This window comes from Pipra filicauda, unplaced genomic scaffold (assembly GCF_003945595.2).
Source record: "Pipra filicauda isolate LSUMZ 115617 unplaced genomic scaffold, ASM394559v2 scaffold11_size5308982_pilon, whole genome shotgun sequence".
Classification (NCBI taxonomy): Eukaryota; Metazoa; Chordata; class Aves; order Passeriformes; family Pipridae; genus Pipra; species Pipra filicauda.
In genome coordinates, this window is record NW_024103652.1 from 948,048 (window position 1) to 963,507 (window position 15,460).

The window sequence follows — 15,460 nt, forward strand, 5'->3', positions numbered from 1 at the left end:
AAAATTCTAATGAGAGAATTTTTATTCCTAAAATTCATGAACCACAAAGTGAAGATTTTGTGCAAGGATAGATATTTTAGGGTTTTTTTTAATTTTGGTGTTTGGTTTTTTTTTTTTACCAAAAGCCATACAGCACAGAAGCAAATATATCATTATAAGGTAGTCTAAGCCCATATAACTTTGATTGTATCTCCACATACATTTTAGAGGAAAGTTGTCAGTATTCACACATAAAGTATATGATCACTATAAAATAACAAAATGCTGACCTATAAATTATCATAGATAGGTACTATGACTTTCCAAGTGGTTGTTTTACTCAACTGTTTTACCTGTAGTGAAAAACAATAAACTAAGGATGTTTTGTGTCTCGATGCTATCTATTTCTTAGCCAGTAAACAAATAGTCTCCTCAAAGAATCAAAATCTCACATGGTAGTTTTGGAGGGGAAAAAAATATATGTTTAGCTATGGACATGGAATCAATAAGAAACTGAAGAGTAGCACAGCAATTTCAGTATATTATTGTAGTAAATTGGAGCACTCAGTTTCTGAAAGTCAATGAATGGACATGTTTCTGTAAGAAACAAAAAACAGAGCAGAATAGTGACAAAGAAAGGGTGTCACTTCCAGCCAACAAACTAAGATGAGCAGAAGAAAAATAATTATTTATCATTGTACCTATTGTCCCTTTATTCTATAGCAACACTTTGATAATATGTATTAGAATTGGTCAAAAAAAACCCCAAACAATACAGAAAGAACAACAATAAGAAGCAGTTGTTACAATATTGCTGGATTTCGCTTCAAAAAACTTTCTTCGGTTTGCTTTGTATAGAATATTTCCATTAAAAAGTAATTAATCAAAAACCCTTGTTACAACTGAAAAATCTTATACTATGAGGTATACCGACAGTCATCTCATCCAGTGAAATATTCTGTTAATTAATCTTAAAAATTCATAATTTCTAGCTCAGTTGATGAGGTCTTCCTAAATGGGATAGCTAGTACTGATCAATATGACCAAAAGTAGGGTGATTTAGTCAAGGTCAGAATTAAAAACTAATGAAACTTTTCCTAATTTTGTAATAAGAAAGTTCTTCTTACCTGACCACTCTAGATAATGCAAGCGCCACTCCGATGTATGGCAATGTCTGTCTGGCTGTAGACATTCACTAGCCACCATCAGGCACATTTTATTTCCTTCACAAAAGGCTATTCAAATCAGAGTTACCATTCTTGCTTCCATTCCAGACAACTTTCTTCCACTTGTTGTATAAGATATACTTCTTTTATTTGCAAGGCAGCCTACAGTGATTTCACTGAGTCATGCTCACTTGGATCTATGCCAAATTACCTCTGAACATGCTTTTTATAATATAGACTGAAAATAAAGTAAGATTGAACTCAGAGGAGCACGAGCTAGCACTTCCAGTGAAATTAAGGATTAAAACCAATTTCATTGGGAGGAAAACAGTACCAATAAAAGGAGATTTCAAGTATGACCAGGGAAAACAAATTCAGCTGCAGAATGAAACAACAGATTGAAAATAGACAGTGAAAATTCCCTATGTATATCAGAATTTACAGATGGCGAGGTTTATCTCAGCCTGGATTAGAACTCCAGTATGGAGACTGTGACACATCACTACTATGAACAAATTAGCTCAGAATAAGACAAATCAAATAGTGCTGTTAGATAATGGAAGAAACTGATTTCTGAGATGAAAATAAAAGATGCATATTCATATAATTTTGTTAAGTGATTACTTATATATTGTAGGTGGATATAAGCACAGAGGAAGGAAAGGAATTATTTCAAGTAGCACAACAGACTATACCTAAAGAAGTGATAGCTTACATTAAGAAAAGGATAATTTTGTATGTATGTTAGAAAATACTTTCTGATTCATTAGACTCTCATATAATTTTCTGAGGAAAGTACTGAAATCCTGCTTACTTAAGAAACATAGCAATTAGACTGAAAGAAGTAAGAGGCAGTATGCTGAGAGGAACAGTACAGAACAAGAAGATTGAAAAAAGTTCTATCAGGTCATCTAATTCACCTTAATTACTATGAAAATTAATGTTTGCTCTTTTCCCCTGGTTTAAGTTTTGCTCATCCAGTCATGAAATCTCTTAAATCTCTGGACTCTAAAATTGTCTTTCATTCAGGCAGCAGTGCCTCAAAGCTATTCACGCTAATTAACCAAGGTCATTTAAATACATTTTGCATGAAGCACCTTAAACTCAGTGTGCCATTTTTTATATTTATCAAATTACTAATCAATATGCCATACCACAGTTACTACTGGGTCTTGAGTTACACACAGAACGCTGCACGAATTTAAATTGTGCAAGTTGTTTTCTGCATAAATGAAACTAAAGTGTATGCATTGATCATTATTCACAATAGAAGTGCCTAAATGCCGTGCATATCACAAATCTGTATTTTAAGTAAATCTTAAATGTATTGTTGGTTTCTTTTTTTATGCATATTTTTTAACAAACCTTGCATTAAACTAGCTTCAATTTCACTTTCTTTCTGCAGCATATTACATCCACTGTATTGGTAAAGTAATTTATTCCATCCTCTGTGGAGAGCCTGGATCTCATTTGCCAGCATATTTATCTTTCCTGCCACTGCACTGTCATTCATCTGCAATCTCCACAGAATACCAGACCTGTGCAGAATTTCAATTAGGATTGATTCAACTAAATCCAGGCCACAGAACTGAGGCTGACAGGGTGACCCCCTGAGAATTTAATATGTTGAAACTAAAAAAAAAAAAAAAAAAAAAAAAAAAAGAAGAAAAAACTAAAACTACAAGTACAAGACAGAAAACAGCTCAAGTTTAACACCCTAATGCATTAACTCCTCTATAGACTCAGTTTAATTTGGTTCACAATAGGTTATTTTCAGATTCTTTGTATTGTGTGGGTAAACTGCTCTACAGTAGTTTCTACAACCAGAGGAAAGACATTAACATAAAATTCTTTACTCTTCCTTTGAGGTCTAATCAACTTAGACAGCTTGTAAGAACAGAAAAATTATTTCCACAGAGGCTAAGCTACCTTAAGCTTTCCATTGAATGTATATATCATATATATATACTATATATACTATATATATATTAAAAATCAATACAGTATAGGTATGCAGGTAAAATAGCTTTTATTGGATCCTTGATTTGACAGACTTCCAGTGTTTTTCACTGTAATCATTGACAAACTTCATCTACTTGTCATTTAAATGTCCTAAAAGAATTTCTTAAATAATATGTGGTTACTAGAACAGTCCTGTCAGTTTAAGGCAACTAAACTATAGAAAAACAGGAATTTGAGAGGTCTTTTTTCCTGTAGTATGTAAGTAGTATTCAAGTTCTAATTTTGTATTAGTTGCTATACATAACTTGAGACTTACTTTGATTATACACCAGAAGCAGGTGTAAGTACAGACTCAGTTCTATGCTACAGCATTACAAAAGAATAGAGAAATAATAACAACTCCACAATTAATTAGGTTTTTGTTGTCGTTTTCCCTAAAGATTGAAATTAACCTCTGAAAAACAGTTATAAACTTCTACCTCATTTAATGCAAAAGGTAAGATAGGAACTCACATATGAAATATTTAGCACACATAAAACCAAACAAAAGAGTAAAAGAATAGAAATGGAGTGGGGAGATATTGACACACACATATATTAATGATAAATAGAACACGAGTCAGCAGGAACAGGATGAAATAATTAAAAGAGACATCGATTTGTTTATACGTACAGATACCACATCAATAAATCTAGCTAAAGCAAAGAGATTAATTGATATTTGGGGGGGTATTATTTTATCTTAACATGACTAAGTAAAAAAATATTTCATATATGAAAAATACTTTTTATCAGTCACAGTTAGAAAGGTCTCAGTGTATTAGGATTATTCTGAAGAAGAGGCACAATTATCACCAATTAAAAATTAATATCTATACAATGTCCAGAATGAAGCCACTATAAGGTAGATTTCTTTCTGAAATTTGATCACAAGATCTACATGTAACTGCAACAGAGAGGAAACTGCATTAATACATAGCTTATTGCATTAGTATAATAGAACTGTGCCTTTGGTTTATAAGCATAGCTTAGGACAGCGGAGGTACACAAGAAATCATGCTCCCAATATATTCGTCAATCATTAGTTCTTTCCACTGTTCTTCTGAGGTATCAGTTTATGACTGTGATCAATTAGAATTTTTCTCTTGTACCACATACGTATAGAAATACTACAATAAGCACATTCCAAAGCATAAATATTTTTCTTTGTTCTTTCTTTAGGGAATGGATGAAGTAACACAGGTGTGGTAGTAGACTGCTTATAGCTGTCATTCAGATACGATAAAGAATTTTACAGTATGAGAACATAAGATTCAAATTAAATTGAAGAGGATATGGGGGAATTTTGCCATCTTACTTCATTTGTCTAGATTTGATCTATTTCTTCAGTCACCATAAACCAGATTTTCCATACTCTGGCATTTATCTGACTGATAGTCCTTTATTCCACAGTTCATAACCTGAAACTAAGATTCAGTTGTCCTATTCAGGGGTTTGTTTTAATTCTTAGGTATAGCTCTTACCTTTAACAAATATTCGCTATCAAGAGGTCTCCATATGACTACACTCTTTATGATATTACAAACCAAATCCTATAAGAGGGAAGACCCAGCAAGACCCCATCTAGGAGAACTTATTTTCCTAGGAGAGTTTCTATGTGTTACAATCAAAAGGAATAATAAACCAAAATACTGAAAGGAAATGACTGCTGGTGGAAATTTTTGGCAGCTCATGTGCTAAGTCTTGTTTCTTGCCTCGTGACATAGCACCAGATATGACAAGATCAAGTCTATTTTCCCACTTGTGATCAATTCAAAGTCAACCTGACCCAAAGTCCCATTAGTGAAAGTCACCCTAGGTAGTGTCTCATAAACTGTCTAATGATTTGACTTACCTACATTTCATTTAACCCACTCTTTTTCTATTATGTCCTAAAACCTTCAAAAGTACTATTTTAAGAATCAATCACCATGGATTTTTTTACAAATACTTAAGAAAAAGAACTCTATACTTCTGCCTTCACTGTGTTGTCTACTATTTGTTTTCCTTTCTGATGAGTAAGGTATTTTGTTCTTCAATTTATTTATACAACCTTTCTTATTAATTTTATTGCTTGAAACCAATCACATCTGATTAGTCTACTATTCTTGTTCTATTACCTTACATCCAGATCTTTTTCATTCTTGAATAATTTCTTTTTGTTTTTCCAAGTCCCAAAAGTGATCCAATATAGTCAAATAGATCTTTTGCTGTATTTTCTATCTATACTTCTCACCAGGAAATCTTGCTGTTACACTTTTAATAATGTTGTTTACTTTGACTGACAACGTTTCATTTTCAGTTATTTTATTGATTTTTTTGTTTTATAACCTTAGTGATATCACTCTATTTAACATATTCAGAAATTGAACTCCTACCTTTACAAATTAAAGTAAGTAAGCAAAGAGAGAAAAAGTGACCTTTTCACTTCAATTTATCTAGACATGCCTAGTTCTGATCAGTTTTCATGTTATATTACTCTCTATTTTAATCAGTTTCTGATAATATATCTTTTTCACAATAAATGCCATTTATATGTCCTTTTTAGAGATTTTTTTGCAGTTACTATTTACTCAGAATGGAATTTTCAAAGATACATTTACTCTGTTTACTTTTCCAATTGAAACTCACTTCATCGTTGAACATTTTTTTTTTGTTGTATTAGATATAATCTTTTCAACAGAAAGGAAATCCTCCTCTTAATAATGTCCATGGCACTTTTATATTGACCTCAGTGTTCCCTGGATTGGGTATCAGACACAAAGTTATGAACAGATAAATATGAAATAAGGATGACTGAGACTGTAAAGTTTCTAAGTATTTTGCCTATTACAACCTCTGCTCAATCCTCACTGCAGTAATCTTATTAATGCTCTACTTTTTCTTTGAGTTTTAAATAGGTAGAACAGTGATTCCACCAAATGTTCTAGAACACTTCCATGATACCAGAATAATCTGAATATTAGTGTGTTCCTGAAATCTATGTACAGCACAAACACAATATTTCCTATTTGAAGCCAGGTAGATAGATATACCTGACCTAATTTTTGTCTCATTCATTTTTTTATTACTGTTTAGCTTGATTTCGATCCAGAGTTTTACTTATCTATTAAAAAAAAAATATAGGCACATTACTCTAGGCTATTCCCACTCCCACACTGAGAGCAAGAGAGGGGAAGAGAGAGGAGCCAAGAAATGTTGCAATGATGGACAATTCAGGACATTGGACATCTGTTGATTGGAACTAGGATTCATTATTTCTACAGTTTATTGAATGGATTGGTGAGGATTGCTTTTCTTTGGAGATACTTTTTAAAAAAGACAGTACAATTGCAGAAATAGCTGTATGATGGTGTGGCTCCACCTGTTGTTTGTTCTCTATCCAATGCTTAGAACATCACCAATGTTTCACCAATCCATGATTTAGAAAGACTTTATTCCTCACAGACTGTACTCCAGAGTACCGACTCTTTATTTCATCTGAGCTCTGGAAACAAGTTTTGCATATTATCATTTAGCAACTCTTTGTCAATGCAGCTGACAATGTGAAAACTAAAAAATGTCTAAGATGTCAATTAGACAAGATTATCAGGACCTATTGGGGCCTCTGGTGGTCTAGTGGTTAGAGTGTCTGACTCTCACCTCTGCGACCCGGGTTCGATTCCCAGCCCCCTGGGCAGGTGGAGCTCGTCAGCCTTGGTAGGCAATCCACCTAAGAGAAGGTCACTCTAAACAAACCTACATCCTGGGGACCTCACTGCCACTGTCCAAGCTTTGCTCGGCCCCGGCAGATGAACCTCAGGACTAAAGGGTGGGCTCAGTTCAGCACATGCTGTGTCTCACCTAAAAATCCACTGCGCAGGCTCGAAGGGTTAATGACCTTTCCCAAAAATCTTCGCTCGCGAAGACTGGCCATTATTATCAGGACCTATCAGTTATCAGGGCTTCACTGTGCTTGTCAATGTACTCACACATGAAGAAAATATGTACTCTGGACTCAAATGCTTATAATCTTAATAGACAGGAGGAGATGCTGCCCAAATTAAAAAAACTATTAAATAGTCAATGTTCCTCATTAAATCTACATTGATCACATGATAAGTCGTATCTCTATAGATTCATAAAACACTCAGATCAAAGTGCATATATGTAAATGCTGCATACTTCAGCAACATTACCTTTTTTTTTTTTATTGGAGACTACCTGCTAGTAAGTATTGTGAGTTGATATAATAAGGAAAAAAATATTTAACTCCACAGTCAGCTTTCCATTCCAATAATACCTGACAGGTAAACTAAAGCATATTTCTGATGCAAATCAGCTATTTTGATGAATCCAAAGGAACCAGAAAGAATATCCTTGGTTTAAATTTAAAATCTCAGTGAAAAATCATATGTACTTACTAGACTGTTTCCTTCATCACATTACTGTAAATTAAGCTCAGGTGTGGATTTACAGCACAATAACAACACTATAGTGATTTCCCATGAGCATATTAGAAAAGCTTATTAACAGTATAATAAAAACTTTTAACTGAATCCATCATTTGGTAAAACAAAATTTAGTAGGAATTGTCTTAGTTAAGGGAAAAACCACAGAGAAGAGGGGGAAAAATCAGGAGTAATATATTTACATAAAATTATTTGAGCTTCTAAAAAATTGATTGAATAATACAGGTCATTAATAACACATTTGATGCTGGGGAAAAAATGATCTTATATATTATTTTCAAATATTATTCAAATATGTCTAAAACATATCCTGCAAAAAAGCTATGTCTTCAAATCTCCAATGTGATCTGCAGTATCAAATTCATAGCTCTGTGAATCCTTACTGCTGCTGCTCCATTAGCTTTTTCGGAGCTAACACTTGAGAGTCAGATGGGTAGTAATTAGTGAAGCTCCATTATAATATTAAAAAAACCTCAGAGTTTGGCCCTCTATCTTTCAATGTTTTACACTAAGAAAAGTGTTATGCTTAATACATTTCAACAGTTCAATATATTTTCCATTTGGTTGCTGAAAGGACATAATTTTTTGTTTCCAGAGCAACAGTACCAAAGCAGAAGACAGTCATTCAATAACTAGTAACAGTGGTCACTTATTACTCAAAAACTCCTTGATTTCAAATACTTTACGCATCTGACAGAGTCAAGACAAGGCCTCCATTCAAAAGGTTTTTCTGACCTTGGTCCTAGAAAGAACTACATGCATGCCAGTCTTCCCAAACAGGAATAATGCCTTTTTATTCCTTGGGATTATTCACATGCACTCATTTATTTTTTAGGAAGAATATTTTAGAAACTAGATAAATCAGAAGCAGATGGCAGACATAACAAACGTGAATAAGCTAGCACCGATGTTCAGCACAGATCTGATCTGGCTCTTTTGAATCCCATGAAACTTGGTGTCAGTTGAACTAAATCCCTCTCTTTCTGAATGCCCATGTGATGAAAAATGTTTTAATTTGTCTTCCTTTTCATTTTAAGAAACCGGGAAGTCATGGTAAAATGATAAAGAAGGAAAGTAACAAGAAACTGAAGGAACTGATAAAAATTAATTTTTGAATGATTGCTTGATCTGAGAGAAGAAAATATATAACCAGCATAATTAATAGTCTTGTCTTTTAAAATTTTTAATTAAAATTGTGTATGTTATTCCTAAATATAGGAAATAAATATTAACAAGGCCCAAAATGTTCAGTTAAGGAGTATATGGGTGCAACCTCCTAAATTTCTGAGGACATACTCATTCAGATCATGTTTGAATTTGTCCCCAGCAATGTAAGATGGTTTTGATGTTCCAAATATTTGTGGAAGAAAACACCTAATGAATGATTTTGAGAAGCCAAAGATGACAAAAAGCATATTGTAGAAGGCTCAAACTTTGATAGGAAATGTTAGGAATTTTTTGCTTTGACTGATTCCACATGGATGAAACACATGCTAAATTATTTACAGATAATTACATCGCTGTGCTGTTGCTAAAATATTAAGACACCATTGTCCCACAGGAGAAATTGTGACAGACATTGGCACATCAGCTAATGAATAGCTGTGGGGTAATAAAAAAAAAAAAAGGAGCTACCACAAGACCCTGGTATTAGGAAACAGAATGTCTGTAAGTAATCCACACAGAGAAAATTGTCACTGTCCTTTTCCCTCTCCCTTCTTCTAATTATGTATAGAACAAATGTTTAACATTTGGTAGATGTTGCCTGAACATAATTTTTTCTGGCAAAAGTCTCAAGGCCTTCTCTACTTCCTTTTCTTTACAGGAAACTATGACCTAGAAATATGGAATAATTACCCTCAACCAAAAACATTTCCAAATACTCACCAAAGACTCAGCAGCTGTTTTGGAGAAAAGATGTATCAGTAATGGCACAGGGATACGGTTCTCATGCAGTTTTTGACGTTCTGGGGATTGTTGTTTCACATCACAGGGTGAAACAATGAGAGGAACACTCCCAGGATATACAGCCAGTGTAAGAGCATCACAGAATTGAACAGAAAGTCTTAATTTTAAACAAATATTTAAAGATCAAAACTAGCTATCATCTGCCAAATTTCACTCTTTATTGAAGTCAATTGAAGGAATAGTACCCGAAACATTTATACTGAAAAACTATGTGGAAATTATTGAAAAGTGAAGATTTGCAAGATCTGTTTTCTCGATCATTATTGTCTTTTTAAGAAAAAAAACTCCTTTACTCTAGAATTATCAGATTGAATGCAGTCCAATGGTACCCTTTAAAGTAGGTACCTACTTTCACAGAGCATACTGCAGTATCTGGAAGGGGGAAAGGCACATCATTGAGAAAAAATAATCCTCATGAGCTCTGTCAGTAATTCTGCAGAACTGTGCTAATCCCAAGGATCTATATGGCTTCAACTTACCTGAAATTATAGGAATCCATCTTTAAGACAGCATGTTTTGTCATTTATCAAACATGATAGGCACCTGCACATTTATAGTATTAGTACAAAAACAGTTCATAAAGAGGTCACCTGTTCAGCAGGCAGATTAAGCAGAGCCTCTACCAACAGTAAAGCAAATGAGATGTAAGCACATCCTTGAAGGGTATGCTTGTGCTCTTTCCTGAGTAGAAACTGAGGACTTAAAAAATTAAATTTATGATTTAGGAATATAACTAATATTAAAAAAAAAGAACATCCCAAAGTACAGATGTGCAATGAGGCCTCTAATTTCCCCTTGGAATTAGAGTAAGCTACTCACCTAATATCCACCTATTCCTTTGAATATATCCTTCTAACAAAACATATTTTTGTTGTATCAAACTATACTAATGTGAAAGGTGTCACTTTCTACTCTCAGTACAGGTTCATAAGTTTGGACTACACTGTATTATATCATAAAGTTAAAATCATAGAATCATAGAATATCCTGAGTAAGAAAGGACCTACAAGAATTATTGATTCCAGCTCCCAGCCCTGCACAGGCCATCACAAGAATCACATCATTCAACTTTCAATACATTTCAAATGCTGAGAGTAAGGCATTTGTTACAGAAGAAAATCTAGAGACAGTGGTGACTTTTACCCCCCATTCAAAGCCAAACAGTGTCTCCTTACATTTGCTGCTGTACATGACATGCTGCTTTGAACTGAGTTTTAAGATATTGTACTTTGTCTCATGTATGTCATGATAAGATGTGACATGACTGTCAGTTTTGTTAAGTTAACAGGAATGAATAAATATTCACATGGTTTGAATCTTTTTCTTTCCTGATACATATTAGCCTATTGGCATATCTATCCTTGTGGAACACAAAAGAGTAGTTCATGCTTCACGAGGCACTCAAAAGAAAATTCTTGGAAAAAATCCTGCTCAAATTCACAGCTAAACATTTTTTTCCCTTACCCAAGTTTGAAAGAATTATAATCATAATTTTTTTCCTCAGCTAAAAATTGTGATGCATCTTTGTGGTTTATTAGTTCAATTAAACATAAAGTGGAAAGAACATATTTGTTCTGAAGAAAAAAAGACTCTCATCTATAAATATTTTTGTAAAAGAAACAGCAAGCTATATGGATAGAATATTTCCTTATTACGGAGCCAGATTCACTGCAAGAAAGAGTTTGACCACTAACTGAAAAGTAACTTCCTGACAGCCTTTACCATAGGATTCTCAATACTGGCTACAGAATGAATGATCCTCTACTTTAGTAAAACCTCACAGAAAGGACAGAAACTCAAATGCCTTCTACTCCCTTAAATAGATACTTTCCAAGCTTTGTCTCTGCTGTCAAAAAAAAAGTGAGGTTATCCTGTAATACACGCCTTAGCTACTTGGCTGCAAGTCCTCAGGGAGGCCAAGCACTGCAGTTTTAAAGGAGATTAACCAGCAGTGAGAAGTGTTGACACCAGCTACATCACAGAGAAGACTGCAGACTGTGACCTTCACTGTGATTTCAGAATGAGGTGACAATGGCCAGTTACCTGGTCACATCTCTGACATTTCCACCCCTGCAGAAGAAAGGACACAGCATGGGTCAGTCTGAGACAGGACAGGTTTTAAGCGAGACAGTCTGTGCCCTGGCATACCCGAGTCTAGGGCTTGTGAGAGTGGGAAAAGTCAGACTGTAGCTTAGTACCAGAGCAATTATCCAATATGTGAAAACAGCTATGTCCAGGCCTTGCTTTCCTTAACCCTCTTCTAAGCCTTTCATTAACTCCCTGAAATACAGTTCCTCCCATTGGTTGAAGGTAGCGCAGTCCAGCTTTATTTCACTTTTATGAGTGAGAGAGAAAGACACTTTGATAGCTTCATTCCTGCAGCTTTTTTGCAGACTTCTAGCTATCTCAAGCAATATTTTAAAAGGAACATTTCTGACATACATTGAAAACTGGAAACATATCCTGCATGAAAGTCATTTTTTGCTTTTGAAGGATCTCTCTCCAAATGTTAAGAGTTGGGGCAGCCAGGTCATTTATAGCCTCATGTATGTTCCATTTTCATTGCTCTGAAAACATGACTTAGTATATACACGTTGTATGTTTTTTCTGTCATCTTCTCACGTCAGCCTTCTACAATGGATAAAGTACAAAGTCACCCTTTAAATTTCATTACCACAAATGCAGAGGAATAGTCAGATATATCCAGATTTAATAAGTGTGAAAGAGGGAAGAGAATAAACATGTAGGAACATAATCAGGACTCTTTTTGAGTGGGTACTAAAGTCTGGCCTGAGATTTACTTGTCAGTGTCACTGATATAAAGGATAATTATTGACTCCTGAATTTTAGAGATAAAGGATATTGTTGGATTTTATTAATTTTCTTGGAATAAGAGGCACAATAATTCTTCCAAAGGTTGTCTTGATCTGTTTTCCTCCAGTCTCTGCAACACTAGACCACTACAAAGTAAATACAATGTGTATGGGATGTTTGTACATAGCCAATAAGACTGGACAGTTATAGACACTGTACGATGGTCATTGCATTGGATAAAGTAGAATAAGGTCTTGTGTTAGGTACTTATTTGACCAACAGGTGACACTGTCATGTGACATGTCAAATATTTTACAAGTAATTTCGTCCTTGGCATGAGATTCTAGTTCCATCAAATTTATTTTTGAAATTAGAATATACACATGTGGAAAAAAATCCACAAATTAAACTTTTCAGATGTCAATACTTTTTGTCAAAAATTGTAGTCCAGATCTAGTTCTTCCAGCATAATAATGAAAAAATTGCTTTTTTCTTTAAATTCTGAATACAAACATAAACTCCACTGTTGATCTTTCCTTACTGTCTTGTACTTCACAAAATATTTCCCTGTCAAAATAAAAGGAGTTCTACACAAAAATCTTGATTGCTTTATAAAAGAAAAACCCCCAATCTTTTATTAGAACAATTACTAGAAAATATTAAATACTGGGAATGAAAAGAAACAAAGATGACAGGCTAGAGTGGCTAGCCATTGTTAATGCAATGACAAAGCTTTGTTTTCACTTCATAAGCTCAAGATAATTTCCATTAAAATAATAAAGTAAATCTTCCATTTTTCTTTCATTATAATCAATAGAAACTATAATCATTTCAAGAAGATGATAAGTGATTCTGTCAAATCACATTTGTTTTGATCAGTTGTTATTTTAGGAGTTTTCTTGATCCTGATCATTTTTTTTTGCAGGTGATAATCTTTTTTAATTTGCACATCACTGCTTTCATACTTGATGGCCTCTCAGTTAATGCTCACTAAAACAGATAAATCAATTCTGCCATGTTGCTCCAATGGGGACAATTTATCCTTGTCCTACACACATTGAGTATTTTGTCTCAATTCTATACAACTGACCAGGGAAGCTCCTGCACAGCCCAAACCTATTTTGTGCAGCTCAGAACAGACCAGCTGCTGGGGCAGAAAGATGAGTGTGAGCAGAGTGCATAAATAGAGCACCCCAAAAATGAAAGACTTCATTTCTTCAGTTTTGGTGAACCATCAGTTGGATTAAAACATAACTGGAGAACTTCACAGAGACTTTTGAAATCAAAAAGAAGTCAGCTTCAAAAGAAGCATGAAGTATGAAAATTTGTTACAGTAGAAGGAGACCTTGGAGTGGAAACCGGAGGAGTGATGTAGCACCCTCAAAATCACCCTGCAGAGCCAGGCTGAGCAGCCTCCCAGTGGAACACCAGCAGCAGCTGCGAGCCAGGGAAGTGATGGACCAGGGACAGCATGCAGGGACACAGCCCAGGTGTGCCTTTGAAGGGGGGCTTTGGTGGGGAACAGAGAGAAGAAGCACCTACCCCTCCAAGCAAGCCAGGGAAGAAGGCACCCACTTTATAGGGTGGGGGTGCTGTTAGCCAACTCTGCTGAGACGGAGGAAAGTAGGGATTGTTTAGAACATTTTGGTGTCATGTTTTTTTAATAGTTTGCAAGTATTTTCATTTATCTGCTACATTGCTGATACTGAATCTGAATATATAGTTGCTGATTAACTATATGTCATTGATGAATCAATAAAACACTTGATAATTATTTGATTTAAATTGCATGAACTGAGCAGTGTTTTCCTGTAACAGCTGGTGTCTTCCTGTCTGTTTCAAACAAGAAAGAAAATGTATTAAGTAATTCTTACTTAGTAGAGTACTGATATATGAAATTTTAGAAGGCCTTTCATTCATTATGAAGATCTTCTAATTGATGAATGAACCTCAAAAACTGTAATTTACAATAGATCCACATCATCAGTGATACGTTGCTAGTCAACAATGTTATTCTTTGAGGGTTTTTTTGACCAACCAGTGTTCATATCAACACTCTCAACACTCATAATGTGTTATGGCAATTTCATTAGTCTTTCTTCTGAATCATGAAGTGGTCAATCACTACTGTTCTCCTTATACAAGCAGCCATGGACAATGTGGACTGAACACACTGGACATAGTTTGAAATCATATGAGAAGATAAATGATTTTTTTTTTTATGTGACAGCTAGGTAAAAATCAATTAATTTATGTTTTAGGTAGACTAGACACTTCTTTATAATTTTCCAATATAAAATGTTTACTTTGTTTCAGTGTTAAATTTAAATAAATAATAGGTTTGTAAACCCTGAGATGACAAGCAGTAACTCACTTTTATTACTTTAGGATGTATTTTAAATCACATATGATATATGTTATCTTTTAGACCTGAATTAAAATCACTTCTCTGTCTAACTTAGAGAAAGTGATTCTGCCAAGGGGATTCTAGTTAAATGTTCTCCATGTTCAATGTTCAATGTAACTGCTTAAAACATTCACTGGACAAGGCACAAGAGTGTGATTCAGACACTGTACTATGGATATTAGGAAGCTCACCTTGGAGGTAGGACCCCAAGGTGGAGCACATGTTGGTCATGGTTTTTCATTACTTATATGCAGATTACTAGACAAGTGTGTTCATGAATATTACCTACACTGATATACTGAGAATATAGCTGCAAAGTATTGCCTCTGTACATTTTAAAGAGCCTCCGTTGTGATGTTTGTATAAAACATTTTTCTATTTCTGTTGTAGGTACCCATGAATAATGGATATGTCACTTGAAAGTGTTGATGCAATAATACTGTACTATGTAAATTGTATTTTTATTTTCCAAATGTACATTTAAGGGGGGTCATTTGCAAATTGCAATAATAGGCCCATCATCATGCTTCAGACAGTCTGTCATAATCTTTTGAATTTTAACAGAACTGAAAACTACTTCAAGAAGCTTAATTGCAAAGGCAATGGGTTCAGAACAATAATCTCTTTCAGTCCCTCTGCTATGCTGAGTTATTACATTGTTTCTGTACAAGAAA

At 34.4% G+C, this 15,460-nt stretch overlaps 1 long non-coding RNA gene across 2 annotated transcripts in view; it reads right to left on the minus strand.

Annotated features, from left to right (window-relative positions):
- The window catches only part of LOC113987653, a 96,731-nt gene that overhangs the window by 21,400 nt on the left and 59,871 nt on the right, over nt 1-15,460 (minus strand). Inside the window, exon 1 of one of the 2 annotated variants that reach the window (XR_003540604.2) lies at nt 1,107-1,355. The exons of the other annotated variant lie outside the window; for it this stretch is intronic. This is a non-coding gene — a long non-coding RNA (uncharacterized LOC113987653). Of the gene's footprint in view, nt 1-1,106; nt 1,356-15,460 lie in introns of those variants that run through there. 2 annotated transcript variants of the gene reach the window in all.